This window comes from Podarcis melisellensis, assembly GCF_964234715.1.
Source record: "Podarcis melisellensis genome assembly, chromosome: Z".
In the NCBI taxonomy this organism is placed as follows: Eukaryota; Metazoa; Chordata; class Lepidosauria; order Squamata; family Lacertidae; genus Podarcis; species Podarcis melisellensis.
The window spans coordinates 20,488,553-20,507,773 of NC_138547.1; the positions used below are offsets into that span (position 1 = coordinate 20,488,553).

The 19,221-nt window shown below is 44.3% G+C and overlaps 1 long non-coding RNA gene across 2 annotated transcripts; it reads right to left on the reverse strand.

Annotated features, from left to right (window-relative positions):
• Nucleotides 1-258: 258 nt before the first annotated feature.
• On the reverse strand, nt 259-9,320 carry LOC309361828. 2 transcript variants are annotated; one of them, XR_014164660.1, is made up of 5 exons: nt 8,619-9,320; nt 5,086-5,185; nt 4,102-4,976; nt 2,324-2,552; nt 259-1,533 (listed from the first exon to the last, which is right to left on the reverse strand). It is a non-coding gene; the product is annotated as an uncharacterized lncRNA (long non-coding RNA). The 2 variants fall into 2 exon arrangements; XR_014164661.1 differs by lacking the exon at nt 8,619-9,320 and having other exon boundaries at nt 5,086-5,739.
• Nucleotides 9,321-19,221: the final 9,901 nt, after the last annotated feature.

Below are 19,221 nucleotides of genomic sequence, written 5' to 3' on the forward strand. Positions count from 1 at the left end.
GCCTACACTCCATGTCTGGATCCAACACGCACAGACAAGAAACAGCCACCAGTCATCCAGGGGTGGATGTGGGAAGCACTACAGATGGCTGAGAAGACACCTAGAGAAGTTACTGCTAGGAGAAGCAACCCATTATCTTTTTTCATATATCATTTTTTATATATTTTTTATTATTTTATTATTTTATTATTATTTTTATTTTTATTAAAAGTATTCCAAAACATTTAATGTCATATACAAAAAAATCAACATAAATTTCTTTTTGCCTTCCCACCCCTACTTTCCTGCTGTTTGTTTTTTACTTCTTTTTATTAGCTTTTACAATACATGTGTTCTTATTACATCAACTTCACTATCATGAATTATTTCAGTAATCCATTGCTTATATTTCAGCCTGTTATTGATGGCAGTGCTTCGGCCACCAAGCATTGCTAGAATATTATTATTATTATTATTATTATTATTATTATTATTATTATTATCATTATCATCATCATCATCATCATCATTATATATTTATGTATAATCCATTTCCTAGGTAACTCACAGATAAAAAACAAGAAGCGCTAAAAACATAGGAAAAACAACCATTAAGAAACAATTAAACATAGATAGAACTAAAACTATACTTATATAAACTCACTTTAAAACATACATATAATTACAATAAAACAGCAAGAGACCAGCCCTTTATTCTAAAGCAGTCAATTCACCAAAGCCGGTTTGAACAAGAAAGTCTTCTCCTGCCAGTGGAAGGACAGCAAGGAGGGAGCCAACCTGGCTTCTCTAGCAAGGGAGTTCCAAAGTCTGGGAGCAGCCACTAAGAAGCTCCTCTAACACAGCCCCACCAAGCATGTCTGTGAGGGAGGTGGAACTGAGAAAAGGTCCTCCCCAAAGAGCTCAAACCCCAAACAGGTTCATAGGAGGGAATGAACGTCTGGCTTTCAGACAGCTTGCATCTGAGCCATGTAGACTGAAGTCTAAAAGAACCCTGTTGGCTCATTCCATAGGCCAATGTGGTCCATCATTCTATTCTCACAGTGGCCAACCAGATGCCTATGAGTAGCCTGCAAGCAGGACCCAGTTGCAACAGCCCTCTTCCCAATTGCAAACTCCTGAGGGCAGCCAATTCCTGCCGAAAACAAGGCTTGCAACTGGCACTAATCACCAATCAGCTGATCCATGCCAACTGCAAAGCCTGCTAGGATCTGCTGTACTATTGCCCAACTCTGTTCTCTAGATCACTTATGTGCTCAGATGCCTGATTGTCCACTGGGCACTTTGCAGGGTGGGCCTGGAAGGGGCAGCCTGAAGGGTTTGACATACCTGTGTGGTTGCAATGATTCCCTCGAGTAACTTACATATCCCTTAGTCTTCAGGAGGTTGGAAAGATCTCATAGCACTTTAATTTAGACTTGCTTCTTCCTACCCTTTCCCACGACAACAGCAGTCAGTTGATGCTTCAGTTGGTCCTCACTGAATCCTTTGGGTGCACTGCCAGCGGTATGTTACACTGTAGAACATGTTGAGATGCTGAGTGGAGAAAGGAATAGTGGGGGGCTTTTAGGTTTTGTGTAAGCAACAGCTTCTTTTCTCTGTAAGAAAGGTTTGAAATGTCACATGGCCTTTGCTGTTTTTATTATTTTAAGGGTATTATAACATATTGTTAATTTGTCTATTAGCAGGATTTATTACCTTCTCCTCATTGCGTAGAACAGAAAAAACAACCAAAAACAGAAACATAGGTAAAGATAAAGGTACCCCTGCCCGTACGGGCCAGTCGTGTCCAACTCTAGGGTTGTGCGCCCATCTCACTTAAGAGGCCAGGGGCCCGCGCTGTCTGCAGACACTTCCAGGTCACGGAGCCAGCGTGACAAGCTGCATCTGGCGAGCCAGCGCAGCACACGGAAATGCCATTTACCTTCCCGCTGGTAAGCGGTCCCTATTTATCTACTTGCACCCGGGGGTGCTTTCGAACTGCTAGGTTGGCAGGCGCTGGGACCGCGCTGGGATCCCCGCTGCGGGGATTCGAACTGCCAACCTGATGATCGGCAAGTTCTAGGCGCTGAGGTTTTACCCACAGCGCCACCTGCGTCCCTTTTAAAAACAGAAACATAAAGCAATATAAATAAAGAAAAATGGCAGAATCTTGGTAACCACAAATTAATAATTCTGTCCTAAGACAAGCAAGCAAAACTACAAGGGGGGCGGGGAGTAAATTCCCAGTTGAATTTTGGCAGAAGTTGAACTTCAGTAGAACCGAAACAGGACCGCTTGTGACAAATACAGGTCAGAAGGGAAATGACTGCCTTTTCACACCCACCATTGTGAGCCTTCAGATATCAGGAAGTCCCTGTCTGGCATCCCCAGGCGCTTCAGTTAGTTGCCTCCCCTTCTTCAAAGAGTCCAAGCAGCCAACCAGAGAAATGAACCAGTAGGCTTTTGAAAGCACTTGATGATGGTGGGAAATCCATACAGCATTAGCTTAGAGGAAGATCCTCCCATTCTTCCAAGCTAATGACAGAGATGTTGTCTTCATCAAAGTCAATTACCTGCCCGTGAGAAAAGACAGGAAAGAAACAGGAAGATCGGAGAGTGGGGAATGGATCAGGCCCCCAGGGAGGGATGGATGAATCTCTCACTCTCACTTTCTATCAGTTCCACATTTTTCCGGTTCTCCACATTTCCACTTTAATTTGGGAATTTCTTTTTTCTTTTAAGTGCTAATGAAAATTCACCCACATTTCAGAGTGCATTTCTCCTAAGATATCCATTTTGTGTTCTATTAAGCCTAAGCTTCACGTTTTTGAAAGCAGGTATCTTGTGATATCTAATATGCTAATATGGACATGGGGCAGGGTGGAGTGGAGAACCTCTTTGCAAAATGGGGACATAGGAGCATCTCAAAGCACATTTCTGTTTGTGTGACCACTCCCCACAAACATCATACCTACATCACAGAAAAGGTGGTCTACAACAGAAATTTGAATGTTGTTGTTTTTCCTGTCTGCCAGGTTATCTGATAATGCCTTATCTGATTGCCTTTCCTGGTAGTCTGTCACCCTTTGAAATTGAGATTACTAAATTCCTGTAACAAGGAAGGTGTTTTTTCCACCTCCTCCCTCCTTGCAGAGAAACATTTGGTCAGCTTGGGAGTCAAAATGGTTTCAGGACTGTATTCCTGTGCTGCTCCAGACATGTGGTTTGCTTGGTACATTTATGAACATTTATTATATATATAAGACCGTAAAATTTATTATTACAGTATTAATCTGGGAAGCACAGATGAGGTAGATCTGTTTGGAAACAAACTGAAGGTCTCCTCAGAGACCCGATCCATTCATTCATAGCATTTCTACCCAAAGCTCCCAAAGAGGCTTTGTGAAATCAAAAACAAAGACACTCCCTAATTGCAGACTTACATTCTAATAAAACAAACCAACAAACAGAAATACAGCACACAATGAAAATGGGTAAGGAGAGTGAAGGAAAAGCAAACTCAAAAACCAGGCCCCAATGTTTAGAAGTGCAGAGGTAGCCTGATGAAATGGCTGCCACCAGATGACAATTGGGGGAGAGGAGGCCTGATGGAGCTGGCCTGTCTTAGTGTATGGTAGAGCTCCGCCAGGCCTCCTGTCTCCCCCTTGTCTGCACTTGGGAGAAGCCTTCCCATGAGACTGACTCCAAAAGAGAAGTGGGCAGAAGGGCTCCCTGCATCAGCACTGCAGAAAGACCAGCTCCACCCAGCACTTCCTACCCCTCTACTGGGCCAGCTGCTCATGCAATCTTTTCTTCCTCTGTTTTTCTCTTTCCCTTTCTAACTATAGTAAACTTAAGTTAATATTCATTATTTAGAAATTTAAGTTAACCCTCTCCTGGATTCACATATATATACAGCATAAAGAATGTTATGTTTAAAATAATATTCAACCAACTGCAATGTAAAGACCAAGATTTCCTTTACAGCATTCGTTCTTCCCTTTCATAAACTTGCCCAAAGCTCAACACTTTCTTTGACCTCTGATAGCTCTTTGCCAAACTTGGTGATACCACTATTCAATATTCTAGTTGAGTCTACTTGAAATGCCAACGTTTCCTTACCTCCAGGAGTCTTTCAGATGCCATATTCTAATCCAAGGAAGCGAGGGTCACTAAAGCAAACCTCTGCAAAGGTCTATACGCTGAGGATGCAAGAACCTCAGTTCAAACAGTCGCAGGCTCTGCTGCTGAGCAACAGCCCTTGGTGACGTGGAATGCACCATGCCAAGATTCTAGGAGAGTCAGCGTGGCATAGTGGTTAGAACAAATTTAATTCCATGCACTTCAAAGGTGGTATATATTCTTTTAAATGTATGGTAGTAATAGTAGCAGCAATAATAAGCTGCTTTAAAAAATATATATTTTCTGGCTTTTCAGACAGATGTTGTCTCCTAAAGCAGCTGACACTGGTTTTAAAAAAGGTGAGACAAGTCCTGTCCTCAGGTTTGGAAAATAAAAAAAATACAAGACACCCAAATGGAAGGGATGTGGAGGAACAAGGCAGAGGAAGAACACAAGTCACAAGGCCTTGCCGACCTTCCCTCACCCAAAGCTATGTTTGGACAGAACTGCAGCAACTGAAGCAGTAGCTCTTCACCCCCAACTTCAAGGGGACTGTGGGGCTCAAGCCCCCCCCCCCCCGATTCCCCAGAGGGGCTTATCTGGGACCCACAGGGAGCAGGAACTGGCAAGCAAACAGACAGGCTCACTTGTGTCACGGCCATCCATTGGCTTTATGTGGACTCCCATACTCCAAGGTGGGGATTCTTATCTCCTACACTTACAGCACTTTACCTCCACTGCTGTGCCACTGAACTGCTTGATGAACTCTTGCAGCAAGTGGGAGATGTCCAAGGGGCTAAAGGTGCTCTGAACAGCAAGGTCACTGGCTATAAAGTACATAGCCTTAAAGAGCTGCTCCGCAGGAAGAAAGCCACCTGAAACAAAAGAGGAAGGTAGGAGGTGCCCACAGGGCAGGACTGGGGAGCAGAATGCCCAGGTGCCTTTTCTGCAGAATTCAGAACATGTGGGTTGACACCAACTTACTCTGTGAAGAGCAATTGTTGATGAACAATGTAGGAACCGGTGCTCCAGCTGCATTTAAAACACACTGAGTTCTTATTATCAGTGTTCAGTCCCAGCATCTCTGCAAAGGAAAGGCTAAGAGTTAGTTAAGGTTCTACCGCCATGGAAGAGATAGGAACAGCACTTCTAGACATTGGGGCCTGGTTTTAGAGTTTCCTTTTCCTTCGCCCTCCTTGCCTCCTTTTCATTGTGTGCTGTATTTCTGCTTGTTGGTTTGTTTATTAGAAAGTCTGCTACTCTCGAATATCTTTTCTTTGAACCTCATGTAGGGTGGACTAAACTCGGCTCCAATTTTATGAAATATCCTATTATCCTGGAGACTATTAAAGCACCTATAAAAATTTGGATGAATATAAATAAAAATCTGAAGAAGTATCTGAAGAAGTGTGCATGCACATGAAAGCTCATACTAATAACAAATTTAGTTGGTCTCTAAGGTGCTACTGGAAGGATTTTTTTTTTACTACGGCCGACCAACGCGACTACCTACCTGTAACTATAAATAAAAATAATAAGGATGACCCCTATCAGCATGAGAAATTAATACGGGCCAACCCAAAATTAAAAATTGGAAATCAAGTAATAATTTGGCAAAATTGGATGAAAAAAGGTATTTTGACATTGAATCAATTAATTAATTTATGAAAAATTATAAATTTGTGGAATATAAGACTTTGCAAGTAAAGTACAGATTAACCAGTGAAACACAATGGCAATACATCCAATTGAAACATATGTTGGAAAGGCTGTTGGCCCTGACGCTATAGCAGCATCGGAAACACCCATGCTGCTACAAAATTTAATCTCTGCAACAAAAGCAAAAAACTCTACACTTGCACTCTGTAAAACCCTGTAAAACTCTGTAAAAAGATTTAGAATATGACAGACAAAAATGGAGTGAAGAGTTAGGGGTACACATAACAAATGATATATGGGAGTCAAGTATAAAATCAACAGAAATAGCCTCTATGGATCTAAGACTAAGACTTATTCAACAGAAAATAATATTCAGAGTCCACTGGACTCCAGCAAAACTATACCAGAAGAAAATAACAAGTGCAGACAACTGTTGGAGATGTGGGAGTAAAAATGCGAACTTAGTACAGATGTTGATTAACTGCCTGATGATAAGATCATTTTGGTGCAAGGCAAGGATATTTATAGCAAGAGTAATAAAAAGAAATTGTTATTTAGGGGAACTGAATTTAATTCTAAATTATATTCCAGAAACGTGGGAGATTTCAAGGGGTCAATATATAGATATATGGATGTACTCTGCTATATTAGAAGGAAAAAAAACTTGTTTTGATGAATTGGAAGAGCCGCAAAAATATTCCATTGAGCACATGGATTGATAATATGGACAGATTAGCTACATACGAACCAATTGCATGTCGACGCAAAATAAGAATGGATGAATATGAAGAAATCTCGAACAAGTATTTAAGCGATAAGGTGGATAGTGGTGGGAAGTAGGGGGAGGAGAGAGAGGCGGGAAAATACTGTTAAAAAAGGTGTAGTTGTTGATATATCAGTGTATTCAAATCTGAATTGTCAAATTGTGTTATTATTGTTTATAGTTTTTGTTGTATGTGTCTCTTGGGGTTGATGTATGTATTGAAAAACGATTAAACAATTTTTTTAAAAAAAGTCTGCAAGTAGACAGTGTCTTGTTTTTGATTTCACTTGCCAGTGTTTCCCAACTGTCAGTGTTTATACTACATTTTTTTAGATTTGCCTTGAGAGAGTCTTTAAACCATTATATAGGGGTTTTTTTCAGCTGGTGTGTGGTGCTGTGGTCTAAACCACAGAGCCTAGGGCTTGCCGATCGGAAGACCTGCGGTTTGAATCCCTGCGACGGGGTGAGCTCCCGTTGCTCGGTCTCAGCTCCTGCCAACCTAGCAATTCGAAAGCACGCCAAAGCACAAGTAGATAAATAGGTACCGCTCCAGCGGGAATGTAAAAGGCATTTCCGTGTGCTGCTCTGCTTTCGCCAGAAGCGGTTTACTCATGCTGGCCCCATGACCTGGAAAAACTGTCTGCGGACAAACGTTGGCTCCCTCAGCCAGTAAAGCAAGATGAGTGCCGCAACCCCAGAGTCGTTCGCAACTGGACTTAACTGTCAGCTCCTTTACCTCTTTTGGGGGGGGGGGGCTTTCAGATGCCGTATTCTAATTCAAGTGTTATAAGAATTTGATGGTCCCAAATATAAAATAAACGTTCATAAATGTACAAGGCAAAAACATTTATAAGTATATAAACCACACGTCTGAAATAGTACAGGAGAACAATCCTGAAGTCATTTTGACTCTCCCAAACTATTTTGACTCTCCCAAATTGACCTCAAATATTTATTTGCAAGGAGGAAAGAAATGGGGAAACTTCTCCATTGTCTTTTTCTTACCTGTCTTAAGGGCATATCTGTGTATGAATCGGGTTAGCCTGTGACCTGGATTCAGGAACTAAAAGTATTTACCATCACAAAAGTGTGGCCAGGCGTCCAGGTAAAGCAAATCAGTGTCTGTTAACAGATATCTTGGCAAACAGGATTTCTGCTGTAAACCACCTCCTGTGATGTATTTCTGCTGTAGACCCGCCTCTTTCTGTGATGTATGTATGATGTTTTGGGGGGTGGTCTTGAGCAACAGGGTGGGCAATTTCAAAAGTCTATAAACGGTTGCAGGCTCTGTTGCTGGACAACAGCCCTTGGTGATGTGAAATGCACCATGCCAAGATTCTAGGAGGGTCAGCGTGTCATAGTGGTTAGAACAAATTTAGTTCCATGCACTTCAAAGGTGGTATATACAGTATTCTTTTAAATGTACAGTAGTAATAATAGTAACAATAATAAGTTTTTTTAAAAAACGAACTTATTTTCCGGCTTTTCAGACAGATGTTGTCTCCTAAAGCAGCTGAGTTGACACTGATTTTTTAAAAAGGCGAGACAAATCCTGTCCTCAGGTTTGGAAACTAAAAAATACAAGACACCCAAATGGAAGGGATATGGAGGAAGCAAGCGCAGAGGAAGAACACAAGTCACAAGGCCCAAGGAAAGGCTTGAGATATCCGCAAGTAAGTCAGAACCTGCTAGGGTCAAGTTCCCTCACCCATAGCTGTATTTTGGATAGAACTACAGCAACTGAACCAGTAGCTTTTCACTCCCAACTTCAAGGGGGCTCAAGCTCCTCCCAGATTCCCCAGAGGGGCTTATCTGGGACCCACAGGGAGCAGGTACAGCAAACAGACAGGCTCGTTTGAGGAGCTTAGTTCCCACACTATTATATTACAGGTTCCAGGATTGTGTGTTTATTGAGACTTTATATCCTGCCTCAAAGGGCCTGTTGCCCTCACAAGGTGACTCCCTCCTGAACCCTGACACCACCCACTTTCCCTGGAGCAACAGGCAACAAGGCTTCTGCATTGCCCCACAGACCCCAGAGGTCTGAAGAAGACTGAACCGGAGAGTCAAGAGCCTCCTTAGTAGTAAATACAACTTTCTGTGGTGAATCCTCCAGGATAAAAAAGAGCCCCCTCAGCTCCACCAGAAGTTGAGCCCGCCCTGTCCTTTAATGCTGGCTGATTGACACTCCAGGCCAGCCAATAGTGGAGCAGCAGCCTTGAGAAAGGGAAGAAGTTCAGCAAGGAGTCCATTTAGCACTGTGGCCAGGCATTCTGGGGAAGGGGGGGTATTATTATTTTTTGATCCACCACCTTTTTATCATTAGTGTTTTGTCCCAGAAGCAGCAGCTCTGGTGTGTGTGAATACAATTGACCCCTGATTAGGTGTCCTTTGTTAATCCTGCCAACTCCTGACTAGAAAAGCTAACCATTAAACTGAAACTGACACAGGGACAAATAGAAGAGGACGCCTTCACCCCAGTATGGCTCTCCTCTGTTGCTTACCCAATAAGATAAGAATCCCCCAACAGCATATGAATCAATATGGCTGACCTGATCCAACAATTCCACCCCCCTCACAAATGCAAACAAACCCCACAGTAGCCAACTAAAGACAACCAACTAGGCCCTGCCCCCCCATACCTCTCACTACCAAGGAAATGTAATAAGTGAATAGAAAGAGAACCTACCCAGTTGACATGGACAAGCGTACACAATATAAAATAATATAAGTTTCACCACACCACCCTTCCTCTCCCCACTCTTCTTCCCCGACCTTACGCTGTACTCACATCAAATGTAACTGATCTGTAGAAAAGGGTTTACAACCTGAAGAGACAATGCACGTATTTTTGTAAACCAAGAAAATATTTTGAGAAAAATTATTTAAAAGCTTCCATAATAATAATTGTTATGTATTGGGTTTAACACATTTTATGTTACAAGGCATGTTCTAACCAATCGTATAAGCGTTGGTAGACGAACATTCTAATGGCAAGTAAGCGCATGCTCTTTCAACTGTCAACAACGGTCAGTTAATACTCGGCTTTAGTATTGTGTTGTCCAGTCAGTTTAGTTCTTGTGTTTCTATGAGTGAGCTGTTGTCACTGACAAATGTTGAATAAACTTAGTTGAGGAACTTATACTGCCTTGGGCTTCTGACTTTTTCCGAATATTTAACATTGGCAATGAAGGTGGGATTGATGAGCTCCCACTGGCTGCCAGAGGCCCAAAACCGCACCGCAGCACCGCCGCCTGCCGCCTCGCAGTAAGTGCAACCTCACCACCACGCTGGACTCAGCAAATAGTCCCGGAAACGAGACCGGGCCTGCCGCGTCTTCGCAACCACCCACAATTGCACAAACGACTGCCCCAGGTCCGAGGATCGCTACCAGTCATAGTTGGCCGCCACCAGACTTCAATATGAGCCATTCTGCAGAATGGCCGCAGTGGCTCCACCGAATAAGGAGCTATGTTTGACCACAAGGCTTCACTAGGGAGGCAGACAAGGCAGATGTGCTACTGATGGTGCTGAGAAGTTCCGCCATCACTCTACTGGAAGGTCTGATGGCACCCAGGGACATGGAGGCATGCACTTTCCATGAGCTGACACAGGCTATGACAAGGCACCTCGTGCCTCAGCCAACTAAGAACCACTGCCACTATGACTTTGCGCACAGAGAGCAACAAGTGCAAGAGTCAGCGAGTGAATACATCACAGCGCTCTGGGCGATTGCGATGTATTGCCAATTTGCTGACATCAAGGAACGATTTGTTGAAAGGTTCATCAGTGGCATGTGAGACAGCTGTCTCTGCCGCAAGCTGCTGGCAAAAGACGACATCACGATGATGGAAGAATGAATATGGCCATGGCCTTTGAGAGGCGGCCCACAGCCCCCGTACCAAAAGAAGAGCTCGCCGCATCCAGCGAGACCGGTTATCTTCTGTAGATTCCCACAATGAGGCTGTCTACTGAGCTTCGGACCAATCCGACCGACACCACCGCTCCCAAGCTACAAGCGCATCGTTGAACCAGCGGTCATCTGACGCACCTTGAGGGACCTGCTCCAACTGCAGAGAAAACCACGAGCATTGGACATGCAGGTTTGGGGATCCCACATGTTGCCACTGTGGGAAGACTGGGCACATTGGTCGAGTCTGCCGCTCTAAGATCTCTGGAGCATGACCCAAGCAATGTGTCCACGAGGCCTACATAGAGGAGGAGTTACAGTCCACCTCTCCAGCCAGGGTACTTCAACTTCCTTCCCTGTGGTCCGATAAGCTTAGGGTACATCTCAAGATGGAGGCCCACTACCCTTCTTGTTGTATGCACCCCGACCGGGCTCTTGAGCAATGGCCATCCACTGTGGTGCGGGGGGCTCCAAGAGGGTTCTCCCTGGGGGACACTGTGTACATCCAAAACTATGGGTTCGGACAGGATTGGCTCCCTGGTATCATTGCCCGCTGTACAGATCCAGTTTCCTACAAGGTAGGGTTGGAGGGGTACTGGTTTGGAAGAGACACCTCCACCAGATCAGAGCCAGAGCACCTCCAAACACGGAACTTCAAGTGGAACCAGAGGACAGAGAAATGGGTACTTCGGGAGTTTCTGTGCCCAGGCCAGGGTGGGAACCAGACGGGTTGCCGGTGACTGAGTTACCCCAGCAGGGGGACTTCAGGCCAGAATCCTCAGTGGCTCGGAGACGGCCTCTCTGACCACCCCACTCAGACCGCGGGTACCGGAGGAACCTCCTGGGTCACCCACTCTGGCACAGGAACCGCAACAGTCACAGCAGGAGCGGAAAAGGCCAGCACACCTTGATGACTATTTTGTTCCTTTTGTTAGGAAGTTGGGGTGAGGAGTGTTATATATTGGGTTTAACACATTTTATGTTAGAAGACGCGTTCTAACCAATCGTAGAAATGTTGGTAGACGAACATTATAATGGCAAGTAAGCGCATGCACTTTCAACTGTCAACTGTCAACGGTCAATTCTTTGCTCGGGTTCATTATTGTGTTGTCCAGTCAGTTTGGTTATTGTGTTCCTATGAGTGAGCTGTTGTCACTGACAAATGTTGAACAAACTTAGTTGAGGAACTTATACTGCCTTGGGCTTCTGCCTTTTCCGAATATTTAACAGTAGTAGTAGTAGTAGTAGTAGTAGTAGTAGTAGTAGTAATCCTGCTGATTAATTGTTTTTGAAAGATGCTCACCCACCCACGTCTCACACACAGAACTAAATTCCTATTTTATGATGGCACCTGCAATTGTTAGAATTGGTTGGGGGGGTCCCCCCCCAAAGCAGCATTTTTATGACTTCAAAAACAGGACAAATTGGGGGCCAAATGGGACAGGAAACTCTGTGCCTCCCAAATGGGACTGTCGTGTATTTTAAGGGATGTATGGCAACCCTATATCATGTGTATCATCTTTGCAATCCTTACAACACCCTTCTAACTTAGGCCAGTGTTGTTTCCTTCCTATCACACGTGTGAGAGCTGAGGCAGTGAGAGACAGAGGGAGAGTATGCGAAGCTGCCTAGCAAGCACAGAGCAGGGGGCAGCCTGAAGCAGGAACTCCCAGGCACTGAGCTCATGCTCACAGTCACTATAGCACACCCACTATGACTGACAGCCATGGCTGGCAGCGCCTGTTCTGGCCCCTAACATGAACTGGGAATGTGTCCTGCCTCACTGAAGCCTTGTGTACCATGGTCATGTTGCTGCAGTGGTAGTTTCTGGGGTCTGGTGAGATCTTAACATGAGCTCTCACTAGAACCTGGAAGCTGCCATTGCCGCCACTTCTCATTTCTCCAACAGCGGCAGTGGGATGTGTGCTCAACCCCCCTGCCATGGAAGTGTTGTGTGGGCAACCCCAGTGCCTGGCCTTCCATCCAAGTCTCCTTCACAAATGTGAGGGAAAGTGGCAGCTTCCAGCGAGATCTCACAAGAGCCCCACAAAATATTGCCAGAAGCTGCAGCCACTTCTCCTTACTTCCTTGGTGGTAAGGTGGTGGGACACCCACAGTGACACTGGGGAAGTGAGGAGAAGTGGCTGTGGCTTCTGGTGAGATGTCGCGAGAGCCCTGCAAGACCTCACTGGAACTTAGAACCCATCGCCCCTTCTCCTCGCATCTATGGCAGAGGTGGGAGGGGCGGTCACAGGGCGCCCATGGGATTCTGCCTCCTGAGGTGACTGGCCTTAATCCATCTTAAGGGTGGTCAGCCCTGCAGACAGCACCCATCAAAGTGGGTCAGCCAACACCATATAAGGAGTCAGCCAACACCATATAAGGAGTCAAGCCCATCTCTGGAATGTCCCACTTCACAGATTGAAGGTGGTGACTCACATGACCTACAAACAGAACACAATGTACCTACAAACAGAAATTTCCTCTGCACAGAAAACTGGCATGTCTGGGAAAGCAATTCCCATTTTACAACACACTAGTTTTTAATATGCATACAGTGGTACCTCAGGTTAAGTACTTAATTTGTTCCAGAGATCTGTTCTTAACCTGAAACTGTTCTTAACCCGAAGCACCACTTTAGCTAACGGGGCCTCCTGCTGCTGCTGCGCTGCCAGAGCACCATTTCTGTTCTCATCCTGAAGCAAAGTTCTTAACCCGAGGTAATATTTCTGGGTTAGCGGAGTCTGTAACCTGAAGTGTCTGTAACCTGAAGCGTATGTAACCCGAGGTACCACTGTATTTAATGTGTGTGTCTGTGTAAAAGCAAGTAAAACATCTTAAAGAGTTAACAAAAAACACAGAAAGTAGAAGGCTGGGAATAAAATAAAAGCCTTTACTGTCATGGGTGTGATGAATCTTAAAACGGAGTAATATACTAAATTACTGAATCAAATCCATTGATAAGCAGAGGGAGGAAACAGATTGCATTTATTCCATATTGACATACATTGTAGGATCAAACCAGATCTCTGCAAATCTATTCTTTTTACATTGTCCCCTGGAAACGCGTAGTTTGTTTTTCAGCTTTTCTAATAAAGCACGTTCCCAATATCTTCCTTTCTTTTGTAAAGGGAGAATTCCCTCATCCCAAAAAGCTTCACCTGCCATCTTATGCAGTGTCATTCAGAAAGAGGGTTGCCACTTGGTCTGCTTGAACCAGTCAGAGTGCCTATCTTGTCACTTCAAATCACTCCATACATCAAAACAAAAGGAAGCCCCTCCCTCCCATGTTATCATCCAGGGCTGTTGATATCATTTTCTGTGTGAGGAATTTGCACATTCTGAAAACAAGGTGTAAATCACATGCACCAGGGAATCCTCAGCCCATGTTAAGAGAAAGCAGCAGTGTTGCATGCAGGAGAAATACCGGAAAGAGCTTCCCTTTCACTAGATCACGTGGAGCAGTCTTTGCGCTGGTTTTGCATTTCCTTTCTGCTTTGCACATAATTATACCACAGAAGCAGACACTACTTAACTGGGTCGGAACATTAACACACTCATTTAAATGCCACCAAACACACCCTTTTCGTCTGCAGATTGGTCACGCCTGCACAAGGTGAGTTTGGGCATTGCATTTTCTGGCAAAAGAACCACCTTCATTGCTTCCATGCTTTTACCTCAGTGCCCAAACTTTCCATGATCACGCCCACAAGCAAATGTAGATACACGACAACCAGCAAAGAGGTCACTTCTGAATGGATGGGAGAAAGGCAGATTTGGCATCACTGAGTCCTGTGTGGAAGATGTTTCAAGTGTCTGAACCTGCTTTTTGTGGGATAACTAGACTTCTATAAGGAATGTGCTTATGGCTAATTGATGCATGACGGGTTAAAACCATAGAGTAAGCTGTCCTGTCAGGCTTAGTTCACCTTGAGAGGAAGGAGCTCAGCTAGGTAATCAAGCCTTTGTTCGCTCCCCAGTCTACCAGATGAACTCAGTGAAGAGTACCACATGGCTCACACAGGCCTAATTGTGTTCCTATACCAATAATTTAGGAACTTTCACCACCTTGTGGCTAAGCCAAGTTTACTTTCTGTGTAACTTTTCTGGTTATATAAATTGGTCACGTAAACTTTGGGATGCGCGTGCGACAAACCTCAAAGTATTTTGCCAGGTTTCGCCACGCTTGCATGCGCAGAAGCGGTCCTCAGGTTGCGGAAACCTCGGGATCCGATTGGACCTCCAGAATGGATTCTGTCTGCAACCAGAGGTACCACTGTATTTGCCCCAAACTTGGATCTTGGCATCCAGGAATTCTCCGTTTATAGCTATTTTTCATCACACTAACACTTTTTCCTTCTCACTGCAAGCAAGCACTTAGAGGGAAAAGTGTACCTTTGGGTGCTTTGTATTCCACCCCCTCTTCCCCTTCCTCTGTTTGGCTGCGGTCAGGGAACATCAACAGAGTAGAGTACAGTAATCACAGCCGATTATCCTCTGTTTGTTGACTCTCATTCAGTTCCAGCACCCTTCTGTTTGTTCTAGATTATGGCATAATCAAGAATGAATGATAATGTGGTAAAAGGACAATGCCCTGCCCTGCAGCACTCAGAAAAGCAGACATCTGCCAAGAATCCCAAAGGAGCCTGTTTGAGCTGCATATACCAGTGTGACACTTTTTCATTTCATACCTTCGTACAAAGTATTTTGCCAGCTTCATCAGGTTCACTAACTATGGCTGTTCATTTAAAGTTGCTAGGTGTTTCCTTACCATCTCTTTTCCTATCTTGGGCTGCAGCTCCCTCCTGGCATTGTTATGACCAGGTTGCACAGTGCTTTCCTTTTGGGTGAAGACAGGGGTGAAGTATTCTGCTCATCTGCAACAGTAATAAAGTGTTGTTGTTGGGGTAAAATAGGTGTGGAGTAGTTCTGCCTTCTTTCTGTCATGCAGTGCTATTTTTCTAGAAAAAGAGGTGCCGGAACTCACCATGAACACCTCAGTTGCCAGAACTGAATTCCAGCAATTTCCAGCTGAAAAAAAGCCCTGTTGCCACCCGATAGCATTTCTCCATCTTCTCCACACAGAGGATATACGGTACTACTTGCTTGTTCTTCCTCTTGCTTTGAATGTAGCCAAAGAAACCTTTATTGTTATTTTTAACTGCCTCTGTAAGCCTGAGCTCCTTATGAGCTTTGGCCCTGCAACTGTTGGCAACTCGCATATATTCTTCCTTACTGATTTCCCCTTTCTTCCATTTCTTATACATGCCCTTCTTAAATCTCAGCTCATCTGTAAGCGTCTTATGACTTATGCAGCCACACTAGTTTCTTTAGATGTCTCCCATCTAAAGCGGGCAGACTTGGGTAAATTGCCTGTAAAATGGGAACAAATACATTGGGAACAGGGCGCTTGACTGGCTTGAAACATACTCCAGGCTTACACCTATAGGACTGCTCTGCTTTACCACTTCTTCCCTTCACCCTGCACTCTTGGGTCTACAGTGGTACCTCAGGTTACCAATGCTTCAGGTTACAGACTCTGCTAACCCAGAAATAGCACCTCAGGTTAAGAACTTTGCTTCAGGATGAGAACAGAAATCACACAGTGGCGGTGCGGCAGCCGCAGAAAGCCCCATTAGCTAAAGTGGTGCTTCAGGTTAAGAACAGTTTCAGGTTAAGTACAGACCTCCAGAATGAATTAAGTACTTAACCCGAGGTACCACTGTGTTTTGAAGGGGAATGAAATAAAGATGACAAAAGCACTCTGCACCATTGAAGGTTTATTAGAAATTATAGATCATAATAAAAGGCGAAACTTGCTACCCCTCCCTTTAGTTCACCCTGGATTATTTCCAATCCTCTTTCTTGACTAAAGAAAATTAGTGGTAGCAGTAATCCATTTACCAAAAATTTCATAATAGAAATGATTGAAATCTGCCAGTTAGTTCCATTATGCAATTGGAACTAATTGGTGCTGAGCCACTGGCAGGATGGCATCTTAATCAGTAACTTTAGCTTGGCTGAATGAACATGGAAATAACTGTCGAGATTTGCAGATGCTTGAGGTTTGGACTTCATTTAAAAAAAAAAGTTCTCCAAAAGTCTTTCTGCCTGTGGCTGAAAGTAGCTGGTCACTCCCAAGTTATTTTTAACTGTTCTAAAAATAGAAGCTGAAGTCTCCGTTGAAATGAACAAATTTTCGGATTGTAAGAAGCAGGAAATGATGATGTGTGTCTGTAGGTAACAGTTAGTGACAGCAATATCAAGTCACTGCAAATCTAACCACTTTGGGACAAAGTCTACTTTTATTTTTATTTTATTGTCTTTGGACCTTAAAATCCAGAGTGGTTCAATAGCTGTGCTGAATCTCAGTGCAATCTTCTACCACATTTGTGCTACAGCTAGCCTGTTCTTATTGTTAGAAAGGTTTCCCTAATGATTGACCTAAACCTGGAAACAGAAAATAAACATACTTAAAAATAACATAAAGGACTTAGGTAGTATCAATAGAGTGTTTGAAATACATAGAGAAGATCCTAATCCCTGCCAAGACACAAAGCTCATTGGGTGATCTTGGGACAGACATTATCTTATTCTGCCCAACCTACATCACAGGGGTTGGTGTGAGGATAATTTGGCAGGGCAGAGAACCATTGCATGCCTTCCTGAATTCCTTGGAGCGAAGGTGGGGTAGGAATGGAATGAAGGGTCCATGTGAACATTGGTTGTAACATTGCCTTAGGGTTGTTCTTGCGTTCCAGTGCCATTGTTACTTGGGGAGGGGGCTAGCTGGTTTTTTGCCCCAGGTAAAACTTCCAGAGGTGCCATTGAGGCTCCCAAGCCTGTGTGTGTATGCAAATGCAGTGGGGGTGGGGGTGGTGCCAAACTGGGTCTTTGACCCAGGTGTAATAAAGCTCAGTTTCACCCCTGTCCCTTTCTTTTCCAACCCAGCTACTGTGCCTTTTAGTAGTTGAATGCCAGCCAGAAGGACATCAGGTGATGCTTCTTTCCCCAACAGGAGAAAATTAATTCCTGCCTGTTCAAGGAGCAGGAGCCAAGGGAGGTTCTACTCTCCCCACTCCTGTTCTCAAGTGTTTGTTTGTTTGTTTGTTTGTTTGTTAAGCTTCAGCTGCAACATGAAAAAGCATTTCCAAAGCTTACAAGTTCTAGAATTAAGCTATCAAACTTTTTATGGTTAAAGGTGAATTGGTGTCGTCCAGTCATCTCTGGAGGGGCCCCAATGAAATATAAATTAATCTATTTTCAAAGACCTATGCCTTTAAAGGCCAATTGTTTAGGTTCCCAGGCAGCGTTATTTAATCTGTATTGCTTGCTTCAGAGATGTCACTCAAAGGGGGCCTCAGCAGACCAACAGCATTCCCGGTAAAAAGAAGCCCAGTTTTTTATTTTGCAGTTTGTAGGTAACTTGGTAGGACCTAGCCGACTGGCTCCTTTGGAACCCACCCAAATAAATGCTTGATATCACAGGGGGCTGTGCAGAAAGAGGAGCTCCCCACCCAGCAGAGCTGGCCTCATGGGAGTTCCTTCTTTGTTCATCAAGAGCTGGGGAGGGTGGAGCAGAACTGGGAAGTTTTGCTGCTAGAAATGCCTATGTTTTCAGTTGTGACCCAAAGGGCACAAGCAGAGAATAGGATGTAAGAGAATGGTTCAAACACAAAGTTATTATGATATAAATTTTAATCTGGTGCATTATGCATTATCCCCAGTTGGTGAATGGGTGCAGAGGCAGGGGGAAATGTGGAGGGCAGAGGGAAGTGGAGTACAACAAATAGAGGCCATGGCAATTTTGTTTAAGCTGTATATGAGGTTGAACATACATAAATGGGAATAAATATAAATACATTCAGGAATGTCAAGATTTCCTGGGACCAATACACTGTAAGTGAATTGGGTCTCCTGCATTCCCGGCTCATGCAATCTATTGGCACAAGCTGCTGCTTATCTCTATACTATATTTGCACTAGTCTGTCATCATACTGTTTTCCTTGGCTATTTCCCAAGGTTCTAAAGGCAGAGGTGGGGGAAGAATGAGGACTGGTGAGTTAGAAAAAGAAGGGAACTAATGCCTGTGGTAAATGACTTGAGGGGGTTAATGGGAATGTTGGGGAGACAACTGGGTGCCTGAGGTAAGCAGTTAGACAAACACATGAGTTTTGTAGGCTTGGCAACAGAGTGAGCACATCTGGGCTGTCAAACTCCTCTCCCCATTTTATCATAACCCAAATTTCCAAGCTAAACAAGGCAAACAAACAAACAAACAAACAAACAAACAAACAAACAAACAAACGGAGATAGAAAGTCAATAGGGTGGTGGTAACTTGTTACCTCAAGAGACAGTGGAGTGCACCTCCAGGGGTGAAGTCAAACCACTGGAGAATCACAGCACCTGCTGTGGCTGCAGATAACTTATAACTGCAGCCGCCCACATTGTTATTGCTGAGTTAGCAGCACCAAAGTAACCTCTCTGGGGTGTAAGCCTGGGCAGTGTGTTTGTAGGTCCTGGGCATGGATGTAGCCAGGGGGTGGGGCAAAGGGGGCAGCTGTCATCATACCCAATCAAGTAAAACAATAGAAATACTTAACTGATCAATCACGTTGGTTCTACCCCCCTAACAAAAGTCCTGCCCCCCCAATAAAAATCCTGGCTACGCCTGTGGTCCTGGGCTGTCCAGATGACAAGACCCTCCTCTCAGCCTCACTGATGTGGTCCAAAGGAAATGAAAGTAACACACTTGGCACCAGCTTGGCTGCAGGAGTTGTCAGAAAG